A 16,618-nucleotide genomic window follows, 5' to 3' on the forward strand; every position below is an offset into this window, starting at 1 on the left:
ATTGACACAGGGGGGACTTGGGGACTTAATATGGGGAATGAATTACTATTGGGGGGATGAATTACTATGGGGGATGAATTACTATATGGGGGATGAATTACTATATGGGGGATGAATTACTATATGGGGGATGAATTACTATATGGAGGATGAATTACTATATGGGGGATGAATTACTATATGGGGGATTAATTACTATATGGGGGATTAATTACTATGCTTACTATGGGGGAATATTACTATACTTACTATGGATGACACATACACATCATTCATCTACTCTTGGTCCGGCCCCCGGGTCCAATATATCAGCCCATTGTGGCCCTCAAGTCAAAAAGTTTGCCCACCCCTGGTCTAGAGTGACACAGGAGGTCTTGCACTAAAATGATTGTTTTTTGTCTGCCGTTCGTGACAATACCTCACAAGTGTGGTGTGATCATTGTTTACATTTGAATGCGGGACTTACATACGCATTCGCATTTCCACGTAAGCAGGGTGGAATGAGGGCACTTTAATTTTTTTATTATTATTTATTTCATCTAAAACTTTTTTTTTTTTACACTGTCTCTAATTTCTTTTTTTTTTTTTGTATTAAGCTATCACAGTGGCTAAATGATTAGCACTTCCGCCTGGCAGTACTAGGGCCGCTGGTTCGAATCCCAACCACGGCACCACCTTCAGTTACTTCCTGGTTTCTGGCCTAGGCAAATGATGTCATACATCCCAGAAGTCTTTAGAAGGGGAGGAGGGATTTTCTCAGCTAAACACACCCTCCTGCCTACATGTCTGAGCTAAGGGCAGATACATTCCAGTAGTGGGCAGCACAGTGGCTAAATAATTAGCACTTCCTCCTGGCAGTACTAGGGTTGTTGGTTCAAATCCCAACCACAGCACCACCTGCCTGGAGTTTGCATGTTCTTCCTGTGCCTGCGTTGGTTTCCTCCGGGTACTCCGGTTTCCTCCCACACTCCAAAGACATGCTGGTAGGTGAATTGGCTCCTGTCTAAATTGTCCCTAGTATGTGTATGTATGAATGTAAGTTAGGGACCTTAGATTGTACGCCCCTTGAGGGTTAGGGACTGATGTAAATGTACAATATATATGTAAAGTGCTGCGTAAATTGACAGCACTTTATAAGTACATGAAATAAATAAATCACAAGGGATGAGCAGCATCCCTTTTGATACTATGGGCCATGACAGGTCCTCTTATGGAGAGATGCGGGGTCTATTAGACCCCAGATCTCTCCTCTGGGCTTCAATGCAGCCGATCAGACACAGATTGGTCTGATTGGCTGCTTTCCTGGCTGCTAACAGCCTTTGAAACAAAGAACCTTCCGGTTTCCAGGGTAAAAGAGAGGAAGGAACAGTGTCGGTTCCTCTGTCTCAGTGTAGTGCCGCTGTCGCCAACGGTCACAGCACTCACCAGGTCCGTGATTGGACGGTAGAGCCTGGGAAAGGCGGGAGGTGGTGGGCCCCTTCTGCCACCTACAGAAGTGGCTGTTCAGCCACTTGAATCACTTCTGCTTAGAAGGAAAAAATGCCTGTTGCAAAAAATATATATATATTTAGGAGGTTATATAAGGGGGTATCAGGTAGGTGTCATTGTCCTCTGCAGCATAAGTGATATATTGGGTCAGAGTCCCTCCATATAGGTTTGGAGGGTCAGTGATCAGTGTCCCCAGTAGAAGTGATATTAGGGGTCACTACAGGTGAGGGGGGGGGGCGTCTCAGGCCCAGGGTAGGGGGTCACTAACCACTGGTGAAAGTGAGGGCGTCAGTCCCGCAGGTGGAGGAAAGGCCATGTTGTCCCGCTCGGGCAAAAAAAGTAAACCCTGCTGCTTGCCGTAGCAGGGCTAACAGTAAATGGAAACCACCTGCCGGCACTGCAAGTCCCAGGCATTGAGCGATATAATTTGTGCATCCCTGACCTTCCTATCTAAGTGCTAATGTTAGCAGCATAACAGTTATAAATAGTCATTGTTGATTGAGAGAATGAAATTCCACTTTAAACCCAAACTCTAGCCAAACATTTATTCATTTTCATTTCAATTAGATACATATTAATCATGTTGTAGTGTGCAGTCTGAACTTAGTGACATCACCCCTCTCCCCATCCTCTGAACACACATTGGTGACACCAGTAAATCACTGGGGTCACCGACAGATCGAACGATTCGCCGGCAGATCACTGGGGTCACCGGCAGATTGCAGGATTTGCCAACAAATCATTGGGGTCACTGGCAGATCACTGGGATCACCAAAAAAATCACAGGAGTCACTAACATTTTTCAATAATATTGCTGAATTGGAGAGTCTTTATTTTTCCTAATAAACAAGTTCTGTAAATACGTATTAATCATGTTGTAGTGTGCGGTCCGAACTTAGTGACGTCACCTCTCCCCCTCCTCTGAACACACACTGGTGACACCAGTAAATCACAGGGGTCACTGACAGATCGCAGGATTTGCCGACAGAACACTGGGGTCGCCAGCAGACCATTGGGATCACCGACAGATCACTGAGGTCGCTGGCAGACCACTGGAGTCGCCAACAGATCACTTGGGTCGCTGACAGATCACTAAGGTTGCCAGCAGACCACTGGATTCACTGACAGATCACTGGGGTCGCCGGCAGATCACTGGGGTCCCTGGCAGATCACTGGGGTCGCTGAAATATCACTGGGGTCCCTGGCAGATCACTGGTGTCGAAAACAAACAAAAAGTGCACCAACCTTGCGCATTACCTCAGTAAACCAAAATTTTATTGAATACAGAATGATACTCACAAACAACGAAGTATTTCAAGCATGAGTGTCCTCAAAGGAACTGTGGAATAGTAAAGCCTGCGCGAGTCCCATCATAGGGGTGGACACTCAAGGTACAGGCTCTACTATTCCATAATTCCTTTAGGACTTACATGCTTGAAATACTTTGTTGTTTGTATTATTCTGTATTCAATAAAATTTTGGTTTACTAAGGTAATGTGCAAGGTTGGTGGGCTTTTTGTTTTCGCTTCACAGTATTGGTCGGGCTTCCCCAGCCTTGTCTGAAGCTGCACAACCCCATATGCACTGGTGGTTGAATTTTTCAAGTTCTGGTTTCATCTATCCACCCCTTTTGGGTCTCAGAGCGCAGGAGAGTTTGTTTCTAATTTGATAGATCACTGGGGTTACCAAGAAATCACAGGAGTCACCAACATTTCACTGGGGTCACTAACAGATCACAGAGGTCACTGAACAATCACTGGGGTCACCAAGAAATCACTGGGGTCACCAAGAAATCACCGGGGTCACCAAGAAATCACAGGAGTCACCAACATTTCACTGGGGTCGCTAACAGATCACAGAGGTCGCTAACAGATCACAGAGGTCACCGAACGATCACTGGGGTCACCAAGAAATCACAGGAGACACCAACATTTCACTGGGGTCGCTAACGGATCACAGAGGTCGCCGACAGATCACCGGGGTCACCAAGAAATCACAGGAGTCATCAACATTTCACTGGGGTCGCTAACGGATCATAGAGGTCGCCGACAGATCACTGGGGTCACTGGCAGATCACTGGGGTCACCAAGAAATCACAGGAGTCACCAAGATTTCATTGGGGTCGCTAACAGATTACAGAGGTCGCCGACAGATCACCGGGGTCACTGGCAGATCACTGGGGTCACCAAGAAATCACAGGAGTCACCAACATTTCACTGGGGTCGCTAACAGATGACAGAGGTCACCGAACGATCACAGGAGTCACCAACATTTCACTGGGGTCGCTAACGGATCACAGAGGTCGCCGACAGATCACTGGGGTCGCCGACAGATCACTGGGGTCACTGGCAGATCACTGGAGTCACCAAGATTTCATTGGGGTCACTAACAGATCACTGGGGTCACTGGCAGATCACTGGGGTCACCAAGAAATCACAGGAGTCACCAACATTTCACTGGGGTCACTAACAGATCACTGGGGTCCCCAGTAGATAACGTGGGTCACCGAAAGATCACAGGGGGAGCCGGCAGCTCTCTTTCTGTAGCCACACAAGACGGAATATAGAAAAAATATATATAAAATAAAATCTATTTAAAGATATAGAGAAACACACATATACAATGTATAAAAACTGCTAATAATAAATAAAATAACAATAATGCTCTGTGGATCCTCAGCCATGGATAGACGATCGATCGGCCTATCACAGGTTGCTATGGGTTACCTCCACCCTGAGTACATTGTGATATGTATGGTGAAGACAATAACAATGACAGACCTCCAACACATCACAATATAGACTTCTATAGAGGGAAGGTCAAAGCCTGACAATGAGCCCCAGACTGTCAGAGGGGGAATGAGAATACAACAGACCTGACTCCGCCATCCCACCAACCACACTGCCCTACCTGCTGCCAACCAGTCCGCCAACCTTCCCCCGGAAAACACGGCCAGCACACAAACGTTCCTAGGCAAGGACGGCTTACATTCAGTCTATTGCAATAGTACCATCTAGCTTCAGTTTTGCAGATTGCAGCGTATGTTTTTTAACTCCAGTTTTGCAATCCCTGAATCCTCATCCCATGACTTGTCACTGAATATATAATATGTGTTTTCCTGGCTTTTTGGTTAAACGTTTAGACACTGCTTGAACTAAAATTTAGAAAAATACTGAAAGCTTTTATATACAGGGTGACTGAAAAGTAACTCCTTATTTTAAAAATCTTATCATTTATTTTTTAATCATTATTTTTACAAAAAATGAATATGAGAAGAACACACATAACATTGAGTTTTATTTAAAATTTGATATGTGCACCAGCATTCGCCTGCAGCTTCTGAAGCCGCTCGGGAATCGCATCAACTGATCTTCGCAGAAACTCTTGTGGGATGGCAGAAATAACTTCTTGTAGTCGCCCTTCAAGTTCTTCTAAAGTCTTTGGTTTCGTAGAGAAACTTGTTCCTTCAACCAACCCCAAAGAAAAAAGTCGGAGGGTGTTAAATCGGGGCTTCTGGCCGGCCACTCATGCGGACCACGACGACCCAACCATCTCCCAGGAAAATGTTCATTCAGCCCAGGGGCGGACTGACAACTCATGGGGCCCCCAGGCAATAGGGGATCATGGGGCCCCTGTGTCCTTGCCCAAACTCAAAAAAGCATATGAAAAAGGAACCAGGGGCATCTCATGGGGCCCCCTACTGACCCCGGGCCCTCGGGCAGTGCCTGAGTTTCCAAATGGTCAGACCGCCCCTGATTCAACCATTCACGAACAATAATAGCAAAATGTGGAGGAGCACCATCTTGCATAAAAATCAAGTCTTCAATATTGTCCCAGGTATTGACAACTGGCCAGATTTCATCTTGCAGCATAGTGAGATACCTTGCATTCATGGTATCGCAGATTTGTCATAGATTAAGGAACATACATTAAAGAATTGAGAAAAAAGTTGAGGAAAATGTTCATTCAGCCCAGGGGCGGACTGAAAACTCATGGGGCCCCTGGGCAATAGGGGATTATGGGGCCCCTGTGTCCTTGCCCAAACTCAAAAAAGCCTATGAAAAAGGTACCAGGGCATCTCATGGGGCCCCCTACTGACCCCGGGCCCTCGGGCGGTGCCTGAGTTTCCAAATGGTCAGTCCGCCCCTGATTCAGCCATTCACAAACAATAATAGCAAAATGTGGAGAGGCATCTCATGGGGGATACCAGGGGCATCTCATGGGGCACCCTACTGACCCCAGGCCCTTGGGCGTTGCCCGAGTTTCCAAATGGTCAGTCCGCCCCTGATTCTGCCCATATTGTTGAAAATAATGTATGTAATATACTGTAATGTTATGTGATGTTGCTACCATCTATTGGTTAGAGTTAATATGCCTAGTTATTTCAGGACTTGATAGGAAGTGGTCATTTTAACCTTTAACCTGGAACCTCCTACCCTCCATTTTGTGACTGCTTCTGTATCTAGAAAGCAACTTACAATGGAGCTCCAAGCTATTCCTGGACTTATGGTGGAATTGTCCGTGAGTACACTCACTGATGGGATGAAGCTGTTCTATAATGTTTAATGTACTGACACACAGGGTGGATTTGATTTAAATCAAACTAATTTAAATCACTAGTCAGTAAGGCTTGATTTAAATCCTAGTTTTCTACATAAAGACTAATTCTTGCTGGTATAACTTTAATATGCAAGTAGATGAAGATTTTTAGAATAACAACTTTTCATATTAGTTTTTTTATCCCCAGTTTAATAGGTTAATCATTCATATTTGGACAACTTTTCTGTTGTACTTAGGATGGAGAAAAATAATCATTACCTTAATAATAACAATTTAAATAGATTTATTCAACTGAAACAATAACATTCCAGCATATGTGACTTGCTTAAACATCCATGTTTGTTAACTAATTTGGCTAAACAAAATATATATATTTTAAAAAACTTAGACTGTCAGCCCCTTCCTCCTCACACTTAGTTTCACTTTCTTCTTGTGCAGATCTATTCCACTCCAAACAATCAGAAAAATATTGTTTCTATTCTATTCACTGAACTTCTTGAAACTTAGCACTGAAGGGGTTGATTCTGTATTCATAGGTTTGTAGAAGTTAGGATGAAGGTCTTTTTCTTAACTCTGTTCATGTTATAACATTTTTGCTGTGAAGAAGAGGCATGTGATCTCCGCTGAGTCAAATTCAGTTTTGAGAACTGCAAAAGTAAACCAAGCATCTGTGATAGTATCTTGTAGGCAGAGAAACTGCCCAATAATCATACAAAAACCTCTGGAAGAGCATGACATTGTGAATGGATTCATGGAATTTATTTACCAAAAAAATGAAACATATACAGCCTTATTCTACATAATTAAAAAACTAATCTTTATTTCATGATGGAATAACCTTTGGATGGTAATATATTTTCCTCCAAAAGCATTTTATTTTAAAAAATCCAATTTAAATAAAAAAAATCCGATTTAAATCTAAAAAAAACAGATTTTTTTGATTTTTTTTAAAAAAATCATTGATTTTTATCCACCCTGCTGACACATATATTTTGTTTGTGCTTATGTTGTAATTTTACAAAGTTATTCAGAACAAAGAATACATACAGATCTCATGTCTCACGTTTCTTGACTTCTGAATTATTGGTAGACTGTCTGACTAGTGTTATACAACTGTTCAATAACGCCAAGCAGAACAAACTTCATATAAAAAAATGTATAAATAGTTTAAAATAGGGAGTTACTTTTCAATCACCCTGTATATTTACAATATTATAATATTTATAGGAGAAGAGTGAGCAAACATAGAAAGGAAGTAAATAGCTGCTAGCACATAGGAAAAAACCTTTTAATCCTCAGAACAGAACATGTGATCTAAATATGCAGCGCTGTATCAAATATTGCACAAAAGTAAAAAATGTATATATAAATATGGTGTTAAAAATATATATATAATATATACCAACAAGCAAGAGAGTAACTCATCAATGAATATTAAAAATAGTCCAGTGATATAGTGAGTAGATACTATTATTATTATTACATCGAGTTTATATAGCGCCAAAGGGTTTGCTCAGCGCTGTACAATAGAGGGGGAGACAATACATGAAACAGTACAACAACAACAAACAGCACAGGAGGGGTTAGAGGGCCCTACTCTTTTGAGCTTACAATCTAGGAGGGAGGGGTAAGTGGTACAGGAGGAAATAGCTGTGGGGGATGGAGTGGTAGGAGGACGGCTGTTAGGTGAGGGTGGGGTAGGCTTCCCTAAAGAGGTGGGTTTTCAGGGAGCGCCTGAAGGTGAGGAGGGAAGGCGACAATCTGATGGATTGGGGTAGTGAGTTCCAGAGGATGGGGGAGGACCTGGAGAATACTAGGTGCAGATAATCCAGTAGATCCAGTGCGGGTGATTCTTGTGAGTAAGAGAATGAAGTATGCTTGCACTTACTAGAAGCGCAAGCAAAATGTGCATAATAGTGTAATATCCAAGCGGAGAACACCAATGGTCATCAGGGATCTGGTCGTCACCTGGAAAGGAGGGGAGCACCACTGGCTTGCACACACTGGACTGCACTCCAAAACTTCATGGGGAATCAATTAAAAATAAATAGTGTAGCGCTAATAATACTAACAATTACGTGTTACAATGCACAAACTCTATATACATCACCTACAGATATACCGTATTTGCCGGCGTATAAGACGACCCCCTACTTTTCCTGTTAAAATATAGGGTTTGGGCTATACTCTCCGTATAAGACTACCCCTCTTCCAACGCACACCAAAAATTAAAAAACATCAGATTTGATTTCAATATGGTATGGTATTCCTCACTCTGACACCAATGATGGGGCACTATTCCTCCCACTGATACCAATGATGGGGCACTATTCCTCCCACTGACACCAATGATGGGGCACTATTCCTCCCACTGATACCAATCACAAAGCGCAAGTGCTTCTCGCTCATGCGCACTGGGCACCCGGCTGTCATGCCGAGCGCCATTACAGAAGCTGGGAAGACAGCGCGCGGCTGGATCGAGGAACAGGTAAGATCGAACAAAAACTCTGCGGAAGTAAGAGCGGGTACCTGTCAAATTCAGGTACCCGCTCCCCACCTCCCCAAAGGTCAGCAGTCATCTGTACTGTCCGCAGTCTCTGGTCATCCCTGTGCTGTCCGCAGTCTCTGATCATCTCCTGTGCTGTCCGCAGTCTCTGGTCATCTCCTGTGCTGTCCGCAGTCTCTGGTCATCTCCTGTGCTGTCCGCAGTCTCTGGTCATCTCCTGTGCTGTCCGCAGTCTCTGGTCATCTCCTGTGCTGTCCGCAGTCTCTGGTCATCTCCTGTGCTGTCCGCAGTCTCTGGTCATCTCCTGTGCTGTCCGCAGTCTCTGGTCATCTCCTGTGCTGTCCGCAGTCTCTGGTCATCTCCTGTGCTGTCCGCAGTCTCTGGTCATCTCCTGTGCTGTCCGCAGTCTCTGGTCATCTCCTGTGCTGTCCGCAGTCTCTGGTCATCTCCTGTGCTGTCCGCAGTCTCTGGTCATCTCCTGTACTGTGTCCGCAGTCTCTGGTCATCTCCTGTGCTGTCCGCAGTCTCTGGTCATCTCCTGTGCTGTCCGCAGTCTCTGGTCATCTCCTGCACTGTGTCCGCAGTCTCTGGTCATCCCTGTGCTGTCCGCAAACTCTGGTCATCCCTGTGCTGTCCGCAGTCTCTGGTCATCCCTGTGCTGTCCGCAGTCTCTGGTCATCTCCTGTGCTGTCCGCAGTCTCTGGTCATCTCCTGTGCTGTCCGCAGTCTCTGGTCATCTCCTGTGCTGTCCGCAGTCTCTGGTCATCTCCTGTGCTGTCCGCAGTCTCTGGTCATCTCCTGTGCTGTCCGCAGTCTCTGGTCATCTCCTGTGCTGTCCGCAGTCTCTGGTCATCTCCTGTGCTGTCCGCAGTCTCTGGTCATCTCCTGTGCTGTCCGCAGTCTCTGGTCATCTCCTGCACTGTGTCCGCAGTCTCTGGTCATCCCTGTGCTGTCCGCAAACTCTGGTCATCCCTGTGCTGTCCGCAGTCTCTGGTCATCCCTGTGCTGTCCGCAGTCTCTGGTCATCTCCTGTACTGTGTCTGCAGTCCATTAGTTCAGAATTTTTTTTCCTGTTTTCTGCCTCTAAAACCTAGGTGCGTCTTATGGTCAGGTGCGTCTTATACGGCGAAAAATACGGTAATATATTGTTAGTAATGTCACTTGTGCCGATTTTTTTTTTTTTAGTTAGGCTTTAGTTTGCATTCGCACCTGTGCATTCATAAAAAGCATGCAGAAATGCACATTTCAGTTTCAGGAGCTCAAGAAAATCACAAGTTGCATTTGCGAAGCAATTAATTGTTATTGTCACCCCCCAATGGGGAAAGCAAATGCAGTTTGTCACAGCAAAATGCACAAAAACAGCAGAAAGCTCAATGCCGTAAATAGTCTAGCAGCTTCTTTTGCCGTGCCCCATTCACACCGCCGCATCACATTTGCTGCGCTTTTTTTGAACATTGTTTTTGTGTGACAGCAAAGGGCAGCACATTCATTTGAAGAGATAATAAATGTGTGCGGTGCTGCTAATTAAATAACATTCACAACCTCCAATAATCTGTGAGCATAGGTGTAACAAAAAAATGAAAAATAACCCAATAAATGGATAAACAAAGCTAGTGGAAATTCACTTAACCAGTAAACACCCGGCTGACCATCCAACTCGTATGCAAATAAATGACCTCCCCAATAGGGGATGTATAAAAAATGAAATGTGGGTGAATATACAAATTCCAATATATCTCTGTAACAGGATAATCCAAAATGACCATAAAAAAAAATGACTGGTGAACACCCGACTGGCCATCAAACCCATACAAAACGAATAATATTAATTTTAGTGTATATTTTTTCCTAAAAATTTGTGTTTAATAAACAGCTGCACAAATATCATGTGACATAAAAAAATTGCCACAGCCACCAGTTTATTCTCCAGGGCCTCTGCTTTCAGAAAGCATATAATGTCTGAGAGTTCAAAGTAATTTTCTTGCAAAAAATACTAATATTTGCATGTATGTGAAAAATTAAAAAAATTGCCCAGATCAGCAAATGGTTAAAGTCAGAAGGCATTGCTTTCCCCCACTGAGCTGAGTTCCCCCCCCCCCCCCCCCACCTCCACTTACTATCTGCTTGGCCTTACATCCAGTACACCCCTTACATCCAGTACACCCCTTGCATCCAGTACACCCCTTACATCCAGTACACCCCGTACACCCCTTACATCCAGTACACTCCTTACATCCAGTACACCCCTTGCATCCAGTACACCCCTTGCATCCAGTACACCCCTTACATCCAGTACACCCCTTACATCCAGTACACCCCTTACATCCAGTACACCCCGTACACCCCTTACATCCAGTACACCCCTTACATCCCGTAGACCCCTTACATCCAGTACACCCCTTACATCCAGTACACCCCATACACCCCTTACATCCAATATACCATGTACACCCCTTACATACAGTACACCCCTTACATCCAGTACACCACATACACCCATTATATCCAGTACACCCCTTACATCCAGTACACCCCGTACACCCCTTGCATCCAGTACACCCCTTGCATCCAGTACACCCCTTGCATCCAGTACACCCCTTGCATCCAGTACACCCCTTGCATCCAGTACACCCCTTACATCCAGTACACCCCGTACACCCCTTACGTCCAGTACACCCCTTACATCCAGTACACCCCGTACACCCCTTACATCCAGTACACCCAGTACACCCCTTACATCCAGTACACCCCGTACACCCCTTACATCCAGTACACCCCGTACACCCTTTACATCCAGTACACCCCTTACATCCAGTACACCCCTTACATCCAGTACACCCCTTACATCCAGTACACCCCGTACACCCCTTACATCCCGTAGACCCCTTACATCCAGTACACCCCTTACATCCAGTACACCCCTTACATCCAGTACACCCCATACACCCCTTACATCCAATATACCATGTACACCCCTTACATACAGTACACCCCTTACATCCAGTACACCACATACACCCATTATATCCAGTACACCCCTTACATCCAGTACACCCAGTTCCCCCCTTACATCCAGTACACCCAGTACACCCCTTACATCCAGTACACCCCTTACATCCCGTACACCCCTTACATCCAGTACAACCAGTTCCCCCCTTACATCCAGTACACCCCTTACATCCAGTACACCACGTACACCCCTTACATCCAGTATATCCCGTACACCCCGTACATCCTGTACACCCCGTACATCCTGTACACCCCTTACATCCTTTACAACCCGTATACCCCATACATCCTGTACATCCCGTACACCCCTTACATCCCGTACACCCCGTACACCCCTTACATCCAGTACACCCCTTACATCCAGTACACCCCTTACATCCAGTACACCCCTTACATCCAGTACATCCCGTACACCCCGTGAATCCCGTACGGCAAGCAGATATTCTGACAGATCTGCAGACCTGCATGGCATCAGCCATCTACTGATCCCTGGTGCAATGCTTTTTAGGCTCCTTTGGACATAAATAATGCAAATTTTTTTACCTGCAAAATATCTGCCTCCCTCACGTGTCTTTCATTCACAAGTTTGACATTTGTAAGGTATGCGTAATGAAGGGCCCTTTCGATGGAAGTAAAGGGTCCCGGTATCGGTGGCAAGAGCCCTGGCCAGAGGTCAAGGAGGCCCTTCAAGGTTAAGGCCCTAAATTTTCTAGTCATGCCTCTGACTAGAGGATTTGTTTTTAAGTGTAGGTGCCAGGTATGACCAGAGATGTGTGGACTGACACAGGGAACAGCAGGCTTCAGAAATGATGAAATAATAATAACGTTTATTAGGAGCACAAATATACAAACGCACATGCAACCAAAAACCAAACCTCCAACTAATAATAGATATGTACAATTGCAGTCAGGGCTGGAGAGGTGGAGTGGTCAGGCAGGCCGGGTCAGGAACAATCGGGCAGACAAGGTACAAAAGGAGCAGGCAGGAGAATGGTCAGGAATAGCCGGGGTTGGTGCAGGCGGAGTTCTAGCAGAGTCAGAGTCAAGCAGGAGAGTCAAGCAGGCAGGAGACAGGAAACAGGATCAGGACAACAGGGCACATGGGAAAACACCAAGGCACTTACACCTTCCTGCCCAGGCCATTTTTCAGGTTTCAGCGCTCTCACACTTTGAATGACAATTGCGCGGTCATACAACATTGTACCCAAACTAAAATTTTATCATTTTCTTCACACAACTAGAGCTTTCTTTTGGTGGTATTTAATCACCGCCGAGATTTTTATTTTTTGCTAAATGAACAAAAAAAGACCGAAAATTTTGAAAAAAAACATGTTTTTCTTTGTTTCTGTTATAAAAGTTTGCAAATAAAAAATTGTTCTTCATAAATTTAGGCCAAGATGTATTCTGCTACATGTCTTTGGTGAAAATGACCCAAATTAGGATGTATTTTTTAGTTTGTAGGAAAGTTATAGAGTTCACAAACTATGGTATAGATCTGAATATTGATCAATCCTGAAGTACTGACAGCCAATCTAATTTCTTGAGGTCCAAGAATGTCAGAATAGTACAAATATCCCCCAAATGACCCCTTTTTGCAAAGTACACAGTCCGACGTACTTCATAAGAGGCATTGCGAATTTTTTGAAGTTGTATTTTTTTGTCATAATTTTTCGGAAAATGAAAAAATAAAAAAAAATATTTTCACTATTTTTTTTTACATACTGTCACCAGTGAAGTACAGCGTCATCATATAACTGGCATGGCGGTGATCAGGAACACTGACTGGTGACAGTGTGAAAAAAAAATTATTTTATTAAATTTTTTTTCTTTTTTTTTTTAAGTTTTTTTTTTCATATTTCACTATGTCCAAAGTATGTCCATAGTAACATTGTACTACTTTGGGGAAGTGATCAGTATTTTTTTATTTATTTTTTTCCACAATTTGCTTATAGCAAAGAATTACTTTGCTATAAGCAAGCATTTACCTGAATGACATCGATTCATTCAGGGTTTTTTTTTTTTTTTTATGCTTAGTTGTGCTTTGGCCACAGCTAATCACATGACATGTGCATGTGATTAGCTGTGACCATTCACAGCTAGACACTAGTATACAATGGATGGCATGAATAAAGTCATCCATTGTATACAACTGTCATGTGACCTGCTGTGATTGGTCACAGCAGGTCACATGGTATCGGCAACGGGGCTGATACTCAGATCTGTGGCTCTGCAAGTGTGCGAACCTGCGTATGTACAGGAGTACGCCATATGGTGGCCTCCCGGAAAGGTAGTGCATTTTTCCGGACACCATACTGCTATTGGCCGGACGTCAAATGGTTAAATATACCTCCTGCAATCAGCCTCAGGTGATGGCTTGATTGCAGGAGTGAGATCCTGGCTGATGAAAGCACCCGCTGGCAAGCACCGGTACTGCATCCCACACAGCAGGTGAGCCCATTCCTGACGGTGGGACTATCCTAAACAACACTAAACTTAAGTCCTACATTTAGAAAAATATAGACCAAAGAAAAACATTTATATAGAATCAATGTATCCTAAAGCCTATATCATCGCACATCATGAATATAGTATTTAGAATAGTTGATTATATTGGAGCTGCTACTATACACTAATGAGTAGTTTCATATTCTCCTCTGATAAGGTGTCTAAATGAGGCAATCAGCTTAGTTTGGGTCATCCTGTGTTCAATTGTCAGAAGGTGTTGCTATGTAAATCTATGCCAACCAATGGGAGACTGTGTGGCTCTATAAGAGCTAGCTTAATCCACTGCTAATCACACCCTCTGGCGAAGTCGTGTGACGAAACGCGTTAGGAGGTGATCCAGCAGTGAAGTTATCACGTACGCCATTATCACGTGTCTGATCCACATGACTGCAATCGCGTCATCTGTTGCAGGCAGGTGAGACGTCACTGTGTGTGTTGGCAGCCGTGTACTAAGCGCTGCAGGCTGGGACCGATTTTTAAATTAAAAGGCTTTATATTTGCTTAATGTGAGTGCAGTTTTAAGGGGGAATTTGTTGGAATAAAATTTCTGAAACGTTTTTACACTATAGAGAGTTTTATTTATTTATTTATCGAGTTTATATAGCGCCAAAGGGTCTGCTCAGCGCTGTACAATAGAGGGGGGGGCAATACATGAAACAGTACAGTAACATCAAACAGCACACAAGGGGTAAGAGGGCCCTACTCTTTCAAGCTTACAATCTAGGAGGGAGGGGGTAGAGGTACAGGAGGAAATGGCTGTGGGGGATGGAGTGGTAGGAGGAGGGAAGGGCAGCGGCTGTTAGGTGAGGGTGGGGTAGGCTTCCCTGAAGAGGTGGGTTTTCAGGGAGCGCCTGAAGGTGAGGAGGGAAGGTGACAGTCTGATGGATTGGGGTAGTGAGTTCCAGAGGATGGGGGAGGACCTGGAGAAGTCTTGCAGTCGTGCGTGGGAGGAGGAGACCAGGGAGCAAGATAGAAGGAGGTCCTGTGAAGAGCGAAGGGTACGGGTAGGGTGGTACCTGGGAATCAGGTCGGTGAGGTAGTTAGGGGCAGTGTTGTGAATGGCCTTCTAGGTCAGAGTGAGCAGTTTGAATTTAATGCGTTGGGCAATGGGGAGCCAGTGGAGGGAGAGGCAGAGGGGGGAGGCAGAGGTGGAGCGGCTGGTGAGGTGGATGAGTCTGGCAGCTGAGTTCAGGATGGTCTGAAGCGGGGAGAGTTTGCACTGGGGTAGGCCGGTGAGGAGGGAGTTGCAGTAGTCAAGGCGTGAGATAATCAGGGAGTGTACGAGTAGTTTAGTGGTGTCTGGGGTAAGGGAGGAGCGTATCTTGGCGATGTTCCGGAGGTGGAGCCTGCATGTATTTGTAAGTGATTTGACATGAGGTTGAAAGGAAAGGTTTGAGTCCAGAATGACGCCAAGGACCTTGGCTTGCTGGGCAGGATTGATGGTGGTGTTGTTGGTAGTGATGGAAAGGATGGGGGGGGGGCGCGGGAAGGGGGAAAGACGAGAAGCTCGGTTTTGGAGAGGTTGAGCTTGAGGAAATGGAGCGACATCCAGTCAGAGATGTCGTTTAGGAGGTGAGTGATGCGGGCGGAGAATGTGGGGGTGAGGTGAGGGGTGGATAGGTAGATTTGAGTATCATCAGCGTAGAGGTGGTAGTTGAAGCCGTGGGAGTGTATGAGTTTGCCAAGGGAGGAGGTGTAGATGGAGAAGAGAAGGGGTCCAAGGACAGAGCCCTGGGGGACCCCAACAGAGAGGGGGAGGGAAGAGGAGGTGGCACCGTTGTAGGAAACGCTGAAGGAGCGTTGGGATAGATAGGATGAGAACCAGGAGAGAGCGGTGTCTCTGATGCCAAGGGAGAGTAGTTTATTAAGGAGGAGGGGGTGGTCGACTGTGTCAAAGGGCGCGGAGAGGTCTAGGAGAAGGAGGACAGAGTAGTCGCCTTTGGCTTTGGCGGTTAGTAGATCGTTGGTGATTTTGAGGAGGGCAGTTTCGGTGGAGTGTAGGGGACGGAAGCCGGACTGTAGTGGGTCAAGGAGGTTGCTGTCAGTTAGGTGGGCGCTTAGGCGATCGTAGACCAAGCGCTCAAGGAGCTTGGAGGTGAGTGGCAGCAGGGAAATTGGTCTGAGGTTGTTGAGGTCAGTGGGGTCCAGGGAGGGCTTTTTGAGTATGGGGTGATGTGCGCATGTTTTAGGGGGGAGGGGAAGACGCCAGTAGAGAGGGAGAGATTGAAGATGTGGGTAAGGGAGCGGATGAGGGAAGAGGGGGGTGACCGGAGGAGTTGAGAGGGGATAGGGTCCAGGGGGCAGGTAGTGAGGCGGGCTTCTGAGAAGACTCTGGTGACTTCCTCAGTGGTAGTAGGGCTGAAGGAGTGCAGTAATGGGGGGGTTACGGTAGGCAGGGCCTTGGGTGTGGTGGTGGGCAGTGCCGTTGCGAGGTCAGAGGAGGGGAGAGATAAGGGGGTGATGGAAGGGGGGAGGCTAGATGGGGAGGTAGATTGCAAGTTGACTATGTCCTTGTGGATTGCGTCAATCTTGTTGTGGAGATGAGTGGCA

General features: G+C 45.5%; 1 protein-coding gene across 3 annotated transcripts in view; it reads right to left on the reverse strand.

The window, feature by feature from the left end:
• NHEJ1 (non-homologous end joining factor 1) overlaps positions 1 to 4,452 on the reverse strand; it is a 231,023-nt gene extending 226,571 nt beyond the window's left edge. For all 3 annotated transcript variants that reach the window (XM_089683584.1, XM_089683583.1, XM_089683582.1), the window contains exon 1: positions 4,399 to 4,452. The gene's annotated coding sequence lies outside the window, so the exon portion shown is untranslated. The remainder of the gene's footprint in view (positions 1 to 4,398) is intronic.
• Between the last annotated feature and the right edge of the window lie 12,166 nt (positions 4,453 to 16,618).

Source organism: Staurois parvus, unplaced genomic scaffold, assembly GCF_062004578.1.
Source record: "Staurois parvus isolate SC_StPar_1 unplaced genomic scaffold, SC_StPar_1.0 ptg000315l, whole genome shotgun sequence".
In the NCBI taxonomy this organism is placed as follows: Eukaryota; Metazoa; Chordata; class Amphibia; order Anura; family Ranidae; genus Staurois; species Staurois parvus.